We start from the raw sequence: 14,247 nt of genomic DNA on the forward strand, positions 1-14,247 counted from the left end.
ATAATAATGAAGAAGTTTCCCCGAGTATTCTATGGGACGCCCTAAAAGCAGTGATAAGAGGAAAACTCATAGGTTACAGCGCTAATTTAAAAAAAGAAGAGAAATGAGCACTTAAAACTCCAGACACAACTACAATATCTTGAAGAGGCCCATAAAATAAGCGCAGTTACAAACTTACAATTAGAAATACAAAAGAAGAAAAACGAAATCGATGAAATTTTTTCAAGTGAAATACAAAAAAATTTTTTTTAAAACAAAGACACTATGAGGTAGGAGGCAAATCTGCTAAATTATTGACTTATAAATTAAAAAAACAACAATTAGAAAATACAATATATAAAATGAAGATATTCAGTCAGCCTTCCTAAAATTCTATAAAGAACTATATACACAACCTAGAGTGGACACTAAAGGTATGATATCTTTTTTAGATTCATTCGACTTACCAAAGTTGAATGAAAAACAGAATATAACCCTAATCAAGGGCATATCTGAATTTGAAATTAAAAAAGCTATTACAAAATTGAAATCGAATAAATGCCCAGGTCCAGATGGATTTCCATCAGACTGGTATAAAGAAATGAAAGAGGTACTGATTCCTTTGATGAGAACATCATTCAATTATATTTTAAAGACGGGAGTAATTCCCCCATCTTGGAATGAGGCTTCTATTTCTATAATAGCTAAAGAAGGAAAGGACAGGCTTGACTGTGGAAATTACCACCCCATTAGTGTTCTTAACCAGGACTTTAAGATATTTACATACATTCTTGCCAAAAGAATTGAAAATATTCTTGTTCAGATAATTAGTTTGGATCAGACTGGTTTTATTAAGCAGAGACAAACGCAAGATAATGTTCGCCGAACACTACACGTTATTGATTATGTTAGGAAAAATAAAATTCAGATGGCCCTTATGAGCTTAGATGCAGAAAAGGCCTTTGATCGGGTTAATTGGGAATTTTTATACATGGGTAAATTCGGATTCCATCAATCGTTTATCAGGATTATACAAGCATTATATAAATCACCAAGGGCAAGAATTAAAGTTAACGGGGCGCTTTCGAATGTTTTTAACCTACAGAGAGGGACACGTCAGGGTTGTCCTCTAAGCCCCTCACTCTTCGCTCTCTTCATAGAGGCCCTGAGTCAAAGGGTGACACAAAGCAATACTATCACTGGAGTCAAGATTAGGGGTCGAGAGCATAAGATTTCCTTGTTTGCTGACGATATTTTGATTTATTTGACAAATCCAAACACTACTCTTCCCAAGCTATTGTCACTTCTGGAGATCTTTAGTTCAATATCAGGTTATAAACTAAATATATCGAAGACTCAGATATTAACTTTTAATTATGAGCCCAATTATGAAATTAAGGCTAAAGCCAATTTGAAATGGGAGACGGAGCAGATGAAGTATCTTGGAGTAAATATTACTAAAGATCTATCTAAGATATACAATGCAAACTTTAATCCTTTAAGTTATAAAATAAATGAGGATATTAAAAGATGGAATTTATTACCATTTTTAAATTTTGAATCACGTATAGATACAGTTAAAATGAATATCTTGCCTAGGATGCTCTACCTGTTCCAAACACTCCCTGTAGAAATAACTGACAAACAATTTCGGGAATGGGACAAAATAATCTCTAGGTTTATATGGCAGGGGAAAAAAACCACGGATTAAGTACCAAACTATTCAGTTGGCTAAAGACAAAGGAGGGTTGGGGTTTCCATGTTTGAAAGACTATTATATTTCTGCTCAATTGAGGACATTAGTGTGTTGGTGTAATGTAGATTATCAAGCGAGATGGAAAGAACTAGAACTAGAAACAGTGACCCTAAAAGATTCCCCAATTCAGGCAATTCTAGGGGATGTGACACTTATTAAAAAACAAATTCATCAAGGAAGCCAATGGATTAACCTACCTTTAAAACTCTGGTTACAATTTCTTAATAAGAATGATTGGATTGAAGAGGTTAGGATTTTAAGATGGTGCGCTTTTGACAGTGATTTTTTACCTAATGAATTAGACGTAAGATATAAAAAATGGTCTGGACAAGGTTTAACGGCATATTGTATGTTTTACGATAAGGGAATTCTTAGGGACTTCCAATCAATAAAAGATCAATACCAGTTAAGTAAAACTGACTTTTTTAGGTTCTTACAAATTAGGCATCATCTATATAATTTTATACCTAAGAGAACAGATCTTTTTTCTTTACCTGTTCTGAGTATATTTGTCAAGGCTTATCAGGCTGACACAGGCCTTAAGGTGATTTCAAGATTGTACAAGGGTATACAAGAGGTTAAGAAGTGGAATACTACCTACATCAAAAAAAAATGGGAAAGCGAAACAAATATAGCAATATCAGATAACATTTGGTATGAGCAGTGCGCTTTTCAGTGGAGAATTTCTAGTTCTAATACATGGAGATGTTATGGTTGGAAGAGTATCTGTAGGTTTTTTATTACCCCTGCACAAAGTAAATATTATTTTAATCACTCTAATTGCTGGAGAAATTGTGGGGCCCAAGGAGTAAAACATTTCCATCTGTTCTGGTCTTGCCCAAGGATCAACATTTTTTGGGTATTGATCCACTCTGAGTTACAGATTATTTTTGGTAAGCAGCTTCCCTTTAATTGGGACGAACTTTTGTTTGGATATTTATACTCAGTAAATGTAGATAAAATGTTTAAGCAGTTGTATGGTATCCTGAGTTTGGCTGCCCGTAAAATTATTACCAAGAAATGGCTTAGTGCGAAAATTCCATCACTGGGTGATTGGCATGAGACTGTACATGGGATATTTAAAATGGAAAGAATTACCTTCATTAAAAGACTCCAGTTTGATATATTTAGTGAAATTTGGGGTAAATGGAAACACTACATCCGGTTAAGGAGACCCGATCTTGTTTGAATCTCTGTAACTATATATGCTACATTTTTGAATCGTTATGTGTTTATATGTATATGTTAGTATGTATGAGACTATAAGTGAACACATATGTAAGTAGGTATGTGTATGTAAGCCTAAGAATATGTGCGTGTGAGTACATACACACTAGAGGGTACACCCGTCTGGGGGTTTTTTTTCTCTCTTTTTTTTTTTTTTTTTTTTTTTTTAATTTTACGTCTGTTTTTGATTATATGTTTATTTTGGATTATTTGTGTTTATATAGGTTGTTTAATAAAAAGAGAGTAACAAAAAAATAATAATAATTTCAGCAGTTCATATCTTTAGCTAACGCTACTCAATGGTGGAGGAAATAGTGCATGTGTAGGGGAACTGTTTCAAAGTGTGAATTAAAACACATTTTGCCGTTTAAATGTGTGATCTGAAAAGTCCCCAGGTTCTTCATAATGAAGCCAGTGCAACAGTGTTCCTTGCTGATGTGTTTTTAATAGTCTTTAGACGACAGCCGCAGTCCACACACTCAAAAAAATGAAACGTTGACTTTAATTAAAATTATTTTGTCAACAGGTTCCACGAAATTGAATTATGTTAGTTTAAAGCAAAAATCTTTAGTTCATCTAATTTAAAAAAACTACTTAAGATTAACAAGACATATTTAAGACTAACTAAATCAAGTTATGTTGTATGAACATAGATGATATATTTTCAGGTTAGATAGTTTAGATTAGTTACTTCAACACATTTCTTATTTGTGGCAGTAAAATGTTAAATTTAAGTTAGATTAATTCAAATATTATATTTTCAGCCACCTTGTGCTTTATTAATTAGTTTTACATAAATCTATTTTGTCAACAGGTTCCACACAAATGAATTAAGTACATCCAACTTATTTTTTAAAATTTATTTTATTGCCAACACATTCAGTGAGCATTTGTGTAAACCCAGTCCAAAATAAAACACAACAGCTCATTAGGGTTAGTAATTAACAGTATGTAGACAGATGCAACATCAAGACTTTAAATTAAATGTCTGTATCTGCCAGAAATAGAAGGGAAAAAAAAAAACGCATTGAAGATCACATAACACATTGATAAGATGACACTTGAGTCATGCACATGTGATGCTAGTAAGGTCTGTGAGTGTTTTTTTTCTTTTAGTGTCTAAAATGGATAGCAAAGTTGCTATTTGCAATGATTGCTTAGGGTCAGTCCAGTAACACAATGCCAATGAAGTGCTTTCCTTTAACAATGCAAAGTGAAGTGTCCACCTCAACAGCCACAATTTAAAAAAAAAAAAAAATGTAACAACAACAACAACAACAACAACAATAATAATAATAATAATAATAATAATAATAATAATAATAATAATAATAATAATAATAAATAGTCCACTGATATTAGCAATCAAAGAAAATTACATCACCATCCCAAATAAAACTTTAACAAAACATGCCAACATTATGGTCTAACAATAAAACAGCTTGTCAGCGTTCAGTTTTTTTGCAACAGCACAGCAGTAACCATTTAACACTTGCCACTGTCAACATTTATTTTACCAGTGTTTGGGCAAAAAACTTCAGATGTAAACATTTTAACATGGAAACAATTGTTCGTCTTTAAAAGTCCACAAAATATACATTCATCCTGCATTCCCAACTTGGATGATCTGATATCCTCGTGTTGGTGTTGTTCCCAGACCATCATGAAAATGTTGTTCCAGGTTCAACATTGCAAGTGACCAATCACATTGTTGTGACGTTATTCTATTCCAAGCCATTTGTGCATTTATGAAATTCCAATGTTGCAAGGACAATATCAATTCTGCTTACTGTTTATTAAAGGGTTAGGGTCAGTTGATCAGCGGACAGAGGCGGTTTCACGCAGCTTAAGTACAGTTTTTTGTTTTACGCCGGTTTTTCCCGAAGTCGCAAAAGTATGACGTCACAACATTCTGATTGGTCACTTGCAATGTTGATCCTGGAACAACATTTAGTATGATGATCTGGGAACAACACCAACACGGGGATATCAGATCAACCTCCTAACTTACCCTTATTTTTAGTATGTATTGCAATTACCTTTACAATGCACACAATGTAACACAAACTGAATATGAACATATTTCTACCTCATAACAATATGCCTTGAACGCTAATATACACACCACCCTTCAACATTTCTGGTGCAGTATCATCTCTCAATTAAATCCTTTAAATCTCAATACTTTTGATTGTCTCTTAGCTTTCAGTCTTGAGGTTAACTGAGATTCAGTGCATATATCCCACCCATTAAGAGTGCACATGCAGAGGCCAGGTCTTCCAGGTCATGCAGGACACACTAGATGGTTATACCCACATTGGCTGGAGGAGTGCTGGCATCAGCTCTTTCGATGGTAAAGATAGCAAGGGTAATTTGTTCCAGCTCCCTCTGAACAGCTGTAGCTTAGACACAAAAACATAGAAAAATGGCATCCAGTTTTAAAAAAAAGAAAGAAAAAGGGCCAAAGCTATGGAACGCCAGGACTGCCATAATGAATTAATTAAATACACCATTAAATAATTAATTAAATGTGGCAATAATTAATTAAAATTGGAATTAATTAATTAAATAAATAGTTATGACACATGTAATTAATTAATTATTGACACATTTAATTAATTATTTATGTATTTCACATTTTAATTAATTATTGACACATTTAATTAATTATTTATGTATTTCACATTTTAATTAATTATTGACACATTTAATTATTTATGTATTTCACATTTTAATTAATTATTGACACATTTAATTAATTATTTATGTATTTCACATTTTAATTAATTATTGACACATTTAATTAATTATTGACACATTTAATTAATTATTTAATGATATATTTATTTATTTCATTTTGGCAGTCCTGACGCCTGGCTCTCGTCATGAAATAATTGTATCTGTCAGCCTCACCCATCAAACTCAGGGGGCGGGGTTAACGCTGCCCATGCAGCTTCTCTAACATTTGATTGGTTGCCGTGCAAAGTAAGTCAAAACAGGTCGATCCTAGAAAATCGATTGCTTGTGTAGACTTGGGGCAGCCAGTTATCCCAGAATGCAGATCAAATCACAGGCAGCAATGGTGGTGGTGTAGTTTTAAAATACCCCGTTTTTCTGTCACCAGCTACACTTTTAACAGTGTTTTAGCCGCGAATGTCGCGACGTATGTCTGGTCAGGTTGTCAACATAGAACATGTTTGCAAAAGTGCTCAGATGTTTTCAGAGATTTCACTAGCTCTGCTAACAGTTAGCATGCAGAGCGCACCGAGGGGGTTACGTTAACCGGTTTGTTTACATATTCCACTCTCCGTGTTCCACATGTTGCATTTGCAGATTCTCATTTTCACCGAACGATCGTCTCTTTCCGCCTGGTCTTGTGTCTCTGTGCTTCTGTAACATAAAGAACGAGCTGACATTTTTCTCACGAAACCAGCGATCAGCTCAACAGACCCTCAGTTTACCTGCATGCATCCTCCTCCTCATCTGTCAGCTGTTTAACACCTGCTGCTAATTCAAGAAACACACCTAGTTACCTGGTGATAGTCACAGTTTAACTGGGCAGCCGGTGCTCGATATAACGCAATGTCAGCGCATTTTTCTGCACAAGATAAGTAAATATAGTGTTTTCCCCGAGCGCAGAGCTGCTGGAGCTCGTTTCCTTACAGAGCACTTTATAGGCGAACAGCTTTATCAGCGGCTGATGTCCAATCACCGGCACACAGCTTTGAAACCTCAGCTGAGTTTTAGCTCTCAGTGGTTAAACGCTGGACTTCATTCACTCAGGTTCTGTCTGTCGGGTCACGTTTACTTCGCTGTTTTATTTACAACTGAGCAAATCGGTTTGGCTGAGGTTAAAGTTACGTTTCATAACTGCATAGTTTCACAGACGTTTAATGGTTCACTGGCACATGTGTTAGACTGAACTATCATCTAAATATCATCTGTTTTTTAATAGTTATTCAACTGTATTCTAAGCACCAGCTGTCTGTTAGAATGTGATTTTTTTCTCTCTCTCTGTTGGCAGAGGTATAAAAATGCGCAGGAAAATCTGACATGCATGGCGAACTTCACCGACGATATTTAGGGAGGAATAAACACACATCAAACATAAATGAACCATTTGTCTGTCTCCATAATTGAGAGCATTTTCTCTTCTTATGTCAACACTCTCTCTCTTTTTTTTTGCTTTTTTTTTGCTTTTTCGGTCATGTTATGTTTACCTGTCAAAGGCTTGTTACAAACTATGAAACACATCGTGCAGACTTCTGGATGTTAGAAGAAAACTAATACTGCTCATGAATGAGACTAAAGGCAGGAAGGTGTCCTTTAAAACTAAACATGTTAATAGGACCTCCCTGTTTATATCATAGTTTATGATATAGCACGTGTATTTCAGTAATAGCCTGCTGAGGCCACTATACGTGCTGGCCTCATATGAAATGTGAAGGCAGAATGAGTCTATGTTTGACGTTTTTTATATCTAATCTTCCTTTTCAAACATTTAAACAGCAGCGAGTCTGCAGCTGAGGGAATACAAATTCAAATTGTCGGAACAGGTTTGCTCGTTTCTTGGATTCATTTGGTGATTTATTAAATGTATAACTGTTATTCTAATCTGCTGCTGAGTCTCTTACACTTTTCTTTATGCTGTATATTTTCACGTCTCTGGAATAGTTGGCAGTTAGATAGTCAGCTGGGAAACTTTGTGTTAACTCATGGAGCTGAGGATATCGTGGATATGCTGACCTCGCTGCGTGGTGTACAGAGCGAGGTCAGCATGATTAATATTCACAATAAAAATATTAGCCGAACATCATGAAGTCTGTATGTGTTTCATAGTGTCGAACAACCTTTGTACAGTTAAAGCCAGCAGTTACTACATGACGGAAACACCAACGTTATCTCTTTTATGTGTTTATACACAGGTCACGCTGATTACTGAACAAAAACCCAAAGATCAGATGTTAAACAGATTTATTTGCTCTCTCTCCTCCTTAAACATGTTTTTAATGTTAGTTATAATTCAGAATTGGCGACTGAAACACGTAGGACACATAAGAACATCAGGAAATAAAACATCGATAAATATAACCTCAGTAAAAGAAGTCAGCGGGGGTTACTACAGCTGTGTACCGGGGCCTGCGCTTTGTCGGTGGGATTGCTTGCGAGGCGAGCGGGTCTATCCCACGCTTTGCCGTGAGACTGGGCAGACATCTCCGAAATCATCGAAACACTTTTGCAAAGAGGCTGTATCTTGACAAACCGACCAGACACATGAAGATTAAACCACTACATTCTCGGCTAAAAAAATATTAAAACGGTATTTGGTAACACACAAACAGGGTTTTTCAAAGCTCAGTTCTGTTAGCTTCCACATGCCGGTTGTTGTGTGCTAGAAACAATGGCCACCAGGCCAAAGCAATGGTTTTGACTCGATCAGCGTTAACCCCGCCCCCTGAGTTTGATGGGTGAGGCTAACAGATAAAATTATTTCATGATGAGAGCCAGGCGTCAGGACTGCCAAAATGAAATAAATAAATATATCATTAAATAATTAATTAAATGTGTCAATAATTAATGAAATGTGTCAATAATTAATTAAAATGTGAAATACATAAATAATTAATTAAATGTGTCAATAATTAATTAATTAAATGTGTCAATAATTAATTAAAATGTGAAATACATAAATAATTAATTAAATGTGTCAATAATTAATTAATTACATGTCATAACTATTTATTTAATTAATTAATTCCAATTTTAATTAATTATTGCCACATTTAATTAATTATTTAATGGTGTATTTAATTAATTCATTATGGCAGTCCTGGCGTTCCATACAAAGCTACCCTTTAATGACGTAAACACAATATTAGGAACATGCACCCCAGTGCGCCACTATTTCAGACTACAGATTCAACGATAAATATAAATAGTTTGGGTATACAAGAAGATTTCCCAAAACATTTAAACAGGTTCCATGCAAATTACAACAACAACAACATTACAACATGCAACAACATTAGTTATTCAAAATTTGGTTTAATACAGATAAAAAACTAAACTAAAATTACCAACCAATTATTCTTTGAAGAGGATGCTTGAGTCTTCATTCAGGTAAAAAGGTAGTGCCCTGAGGACACACTCCCTCCCCTTTTCAATGGTTTCCTTCTGTAGAGAGTGGCAGAGATACAGGAAGAGAAAACAGATATACTTTAGGATGACAGAAACTCACATTATACGCAAAATGAATGACATATCCACTGCACAGATAGACATGTACACAAGACCAACTAATCATCACATGGACATGAATAGTTAACCTGTTGGGCAGGGTTTCCACCACATTATATATGTCCATAATGGAGGTAAAGACAAACTAATACATCATCTTTTTTGCATTCAAAACATAACATAAAAACATTCACTTCTGGTTTAACCTAAATCAAGGGATCAGATTTTACATATGTTTAGGTAATTTAAATTTTCCAACATTTTGAGTACCAAACTTTGTCTTGCTTAATATAAATGTAAGTGCACTGTGCAGCTACCATACACTAGCTGTTTAAATTTGAAAATGATCTTATTAGCCATAATATTTTGCTACCAACAGAATAACGCACCTGTGTGGCTGGGGCCAAAGTTTGTCTAATTTTCTTCCCTGCAACGCCTCCTTTTTTCTTGAAGACTTTTATGAGCTGGTCAGTGTATTGGTCAAGTTGTGTAAAAAGCCTTGGAACATGTGCAGCAGTAGTAATCCTCACATATTCTGCTTCCACCTGAAAATATGTCAACAAACACAACATACTGTACTGTAAATATACATACTATATGTACACATATACAAACTAAAACTAATGTAGAAAGACCTCATTAAAGCTATAATTTTAACACAAACATTTACACAAAATGCTAATGGAGCCATTGCAGCTTTTATTGTTATTTATCAAGTTCCAAAAAATATTGGTCACAGCTGATCTGAAAAGAATTTCATGCCTCAGGCCCTTGAACTGCAACCTTTACCATGGTTCAGATGTGGAGACGAAATAACAGGGGCATGGGATGGGTCACTAAAGAAAACTTAACTTATAAAACAGTTTTGTTTTTAAAAGTATAACAGTTCACATACCACATACAAGCTCAGCAGTACCACATACACCACATCAGTATAGGAGGGAGCAGGTAAAGGCAGGATCTGAGATTTATAAAGTAAAACAAGAAATTAATTCCTTAATTTCAAGAAGCAAATTATTGTTTGAATTACAACTAAATAAAATACTACTCAGAAGAAAAGCAAGAGATTGACACTGCCATGTGCTAACTTTCTATAGAAGCAATTATCACCAGGTCTGTCGACCTCCATTGTCTGTCCACTCATATGTCTTGAATAATTTTATTAAAAAAATTAAGTGTGTACTTTCACAAACTGTAATTTATAACTACATTGATATGTATAACTCCGCTAGGAAACATGCTGTATTTACAGACCATTTTTACATAATACAGATTACTGATAGAGCAGAACAATGGTGTCACAGTGGCTTTCGCCCTTGACTTTTTGGATTTTAAATGTCACTTTATGCTATCCTTGCTATCCTATTCGATATTTCCGACTCTCGGATTACAGAAAAGGAATCCCAAGAAAGCAAATGGAAAAATAACCCCTTGAAAGAATAACCCCATGAACCCCTGTAGCTAATCCCTTAATAAAACAAAAAACAATAAAAATGTTTCTTACACAGTCCACAAAATAAGCATGTCCAGGACCCAGTAAAACTAATGTAAAACAAGCACACGCAAACGATATAACATGTCTTGTAAGACAAACGCAAAATATAACCATGCTGGACATATAGATACTACACAACATAGTCAAAGAAAAAAGTGGTCTTACCTCTCAAAGAAACAGCAGCTTGGCGCCAAAACAGCCTTTTTCAGTTAAATTTGAAGTCTTGCGCATGAGCAGGCACAAGCCGTGAAACCTTCTTGTTCTGCGCGGTTTCATTACAACTGTTTTTGCATTACTGCCACCTTGTGGATATACAAGGTATATCGATCCTCATTGACTTAACTTAAATGTTATGCGATCAAGTAACACATTAGTATTATGTACGTTGAATAATAGACACAATTACGTAGACTTGATTAGAAAAACATATGTTAACTTAACAAAAACATATATTTTAAGTAAAATGAAAATAAATAATTAATATACACTGAACAATCCACCTCATTCATTTTTTTGAGTGCAGTAAGGAAGAGCAAGCTTTTGTCCGGACAGACAGTCCTTTTAAAACCCAATTAATTGTTGGTATTTGGTCTTTTCTCACAATGTGCCAGAAATAACAAGAATAGAAATACTATTCAGTGTGGAAGTGTGGAATTTTACCCAGACAACACTGGGGCCCTACACAGGAAAGATGCTTGAGGGAAGGTTCTTCCTGGGTGGCCCAATTGTGTTGAAGGGGTTGCTGATACACTGCAATAGCTGAGATAATAGTGTTTTTATTGAGAGCACTCGTCAACAGTTGTATAACCTTGCCTGGGCCTGGTGAGCGTTGTGCTGTAGTGTAAGTGATGGCCCTCCACTAGGATCAGACCATTAAGACTCATTAGTCCCCATTGATAGCCCCGATGATAGGCACTGTGAAATGAGGCAGCCAAGGAAAAGGTCAGCAAATGGATCTTAATTTGACCTCACTAACCCGTCACTGATTGGCAGCATCTGTCATCCTTAGATTTAATTTAACAGTGATTGAGTGCTGCGGAGACCATATTGGCAATAACCCCTGCAGGCTATTTCATAGCCTGCGTCCTTCCAGATGATAGCTCTGCCTGCTGCCCCTTTTATGCCACAATTGTTTCCTGTGCCCGGGTCTCATGCTGGGCTGTTCACCCGCTGTGTCAAATTCTGCTTGTTTCCCATAACAGCCCTTTAAAAACAATTTCATTTTTAGTCAATTTGCTCTTCAAAACATGTGTCACCAAGCTCAGGTAAGAGCGGTATTTTATTTTATTATTTGTAAGTGTTTGAAATAGATAAGCACGGTTCCCATTGTTATTCAGTACAACTCAATTTTATTTACATAACACCAAATCATAATAGTTGCATTAAGATGCTTTATATTGTAAAGTAAATATCCTACAATAATAGAGAGAGAACCCCAACAATCAAATGAGCCCCTTTCAACATCCACTTGGTAACCGTGGGAAGGAAAAACTGCCTTTTAACAGGACTTAGTGATATGTATAAAACAAAGTTAAGGGCTTCCTAAATTCACTTTGATTCCAAGATTGTTTGCCAAAAATGTAATGGCAATCCACCTTCTACTTATTAAGAATAGTCATCCTTATCCAAAGTTATAGATCAAGTGTTTGCACTGCTGTAAACGGCGAAGATCTGTGCTCTCCCGTGAGCAATGGATGGTCAGTGTGGCAGCATTACATAGTGAATGCCAGGGGAAGTACAATATTTGGTCTCCGCACTAATCAGTGACTAAGACGGAAAATACGAGGAGGAATGTGAGTGTAAAATAAGAGAAGATGCTTTAAGGAGAAAGGGACTGATTGTGTAATGGAAGGACTTGTTTACATGTCCCCTCTGAGTTCATATTAGCTGAAGGAAGACACCCTGCCTTTGCTTCTTGGGCTCTGCCACATTGCATTAATGTCTGTATTCATAGTGACTGGTAATTGGCCTACTTTGAGGCGAGTGTTGGTCTCTTATGTGGAGTTGTACAGTAAGGAAAAGAGATGGCAACCACTGTCCTAAGGTTCCACTTAGCTGAACAGGCAAACACAAATGTTGAAGTTAAATAACTTATAAACCTGTGCAGACCCACAGCAGCTCCAGCTCATGTTGTAGCTACCATAGCCTGGGTGGAAATCTTTGCTCATCCTTATCATAGTTTAAAGAAAACATATATGATGGCATTTCAAAATAAGCCAATGTTGTTATTGTTTACCTTAATCATAAAAACAATGTTAACAATGAATCTTATGGCTAAGATTCAGTGTCCACACTCACGCACATTTACAGAGCTGGAAGACGTTTTTACTTGTTGTCTTTGTACTTAATTTTGTTGCTGCTCATCAAACTGAGAAAAAAGGCAAAAGACAGGGAAGTCTTACAAAGTCACGCAGCAATGCAACTAAGCACTTCTTGAGTCGTTGTTTTACATCCAGCTTGTTTTCATAAGATGACTTTGAGCTAATTCTTCAACCAAAGTTCAGTCTTTTTTTGTTCAGCTGAAAGCACTCATTTATGTTTTGAGTTTCACTTCTTTAAAATGCTTTACAGCGATTAATACTACAAAATATGGAACTTAATGGTGAGCAAGGTGGAGTGTTTAGCTTAGCAGCAGCTGATAAGACCCAAAGGAGATCTAATGTTCATCATAAGAATCCTTTTTACTGTCCTAATTACTTTTTCACCCAGGGTTAGGTAGGCTTGGATGGCCTTTTTTGCCCTTAATAAATCTAATTTTCATTTAATTATGATATCATATTAATTATCATGTATATACTCAGGTTATCTTTTTTAAATATTACAAATATAGAGAAAAAAAGAAAAGAAATCAGTCAGCATAAGTGATCTGTGCTTCATTTCTAAACATTTCCAACTCTGCATTTCATAAACATGGTTAAGATACAAGATATGGTTAAGATAGGCTTTCTTTGTTTTATTTCTTTATTTGGTAATGTAGAAGCTGAAAGTTTAAAAAAAATCAGCTAACACCTTAGGAACACAGCTGGAAACGCTCAAGCAAAGGGACATTTTGCACAAAGTTAAGCCTTCGAGGCACACTTCTCTTTCACACTGAGCTCACATCCGGCCTCCGCCTGGGGCACGTTCAATCTGAGGGGAAGAAGAACAAAACAAAACAAAACTTGGCAAACATTCAACCTTTTCTTTTTATGTACACTTTCTTCCAAAATCAGTATTTGAAAAAACAAAAAAGGAGACATAAAAGCATTTTAAAGAACCACTATTTCTATTCAAAGAAATACATTCATTTTGTTGGGGTTGAATGGAACCAAGGTTACCCGAAATAACTGCCAGCAACGGCCAAAAGCCTCCCCTTACCCATTTGGTGCAGAGCAGTATGTCCTTCTATCCATGCACTGATTGTTGTATGTTGTGTATGAGATAGAAGGGCTTAGCAAAGGTTGCAAATTATTTATTTATTAACATATCCAAATAAATTACATACTGTACCTTTGGCAGATTAAGGTCAACTCTCCTTTTTTTCATGTTTTAGTACCACAAGCAGTGAATTTAT

At 35.5% G+C, this 14,247-nt stretch overlaps 1 long non-coding RNA gene across 2 annotated transcripts; it reads right to left on the reverse strand.

Annotated features, from left to right (window-relative positions):
* Positions 1–8,818: 8,818 nt before the first annotated feature.
* On the reverse strand, positions 8,819–11,206 carry LOC143419354 (uncharacterized). 2 transcript variants are annotated; one of them, XR_013099318.1, is made up of 4 exons: positions 10,860–11,206; positions 10,095–10,160; positions 9,589–9,744; positions 8,819–9,136 (listed from the first exon to the last, which is right to left on the reverse strand). It is a non-coding gene; the product is annotated as an uncharacterized LOC143419354 (long non-coding RNA). The 2 variants fall into 2 exon arrangements; XR_013099317.1 differs by having other exon boundaries at positions 10,704–11,206.
* Positions 11,207–14,247: the final 3,041 nt, after the last annotated feature.

This window comes from Maylandia zebra, linkage group LG7 (assembly GCF_041146795.1).
Source record: "Maylandia zebra isolate NMK-2024a linkage group LG7, Mzebra_GT3a, whole genome shotgun sequence".
In the NCBI taxonomy this organism is placed as follows: Eukaryota; Metazoa; Chordata; class Actinopteri; order Cichliformes; family Cichlidae; genus Maylandia; species Maylandia zebra.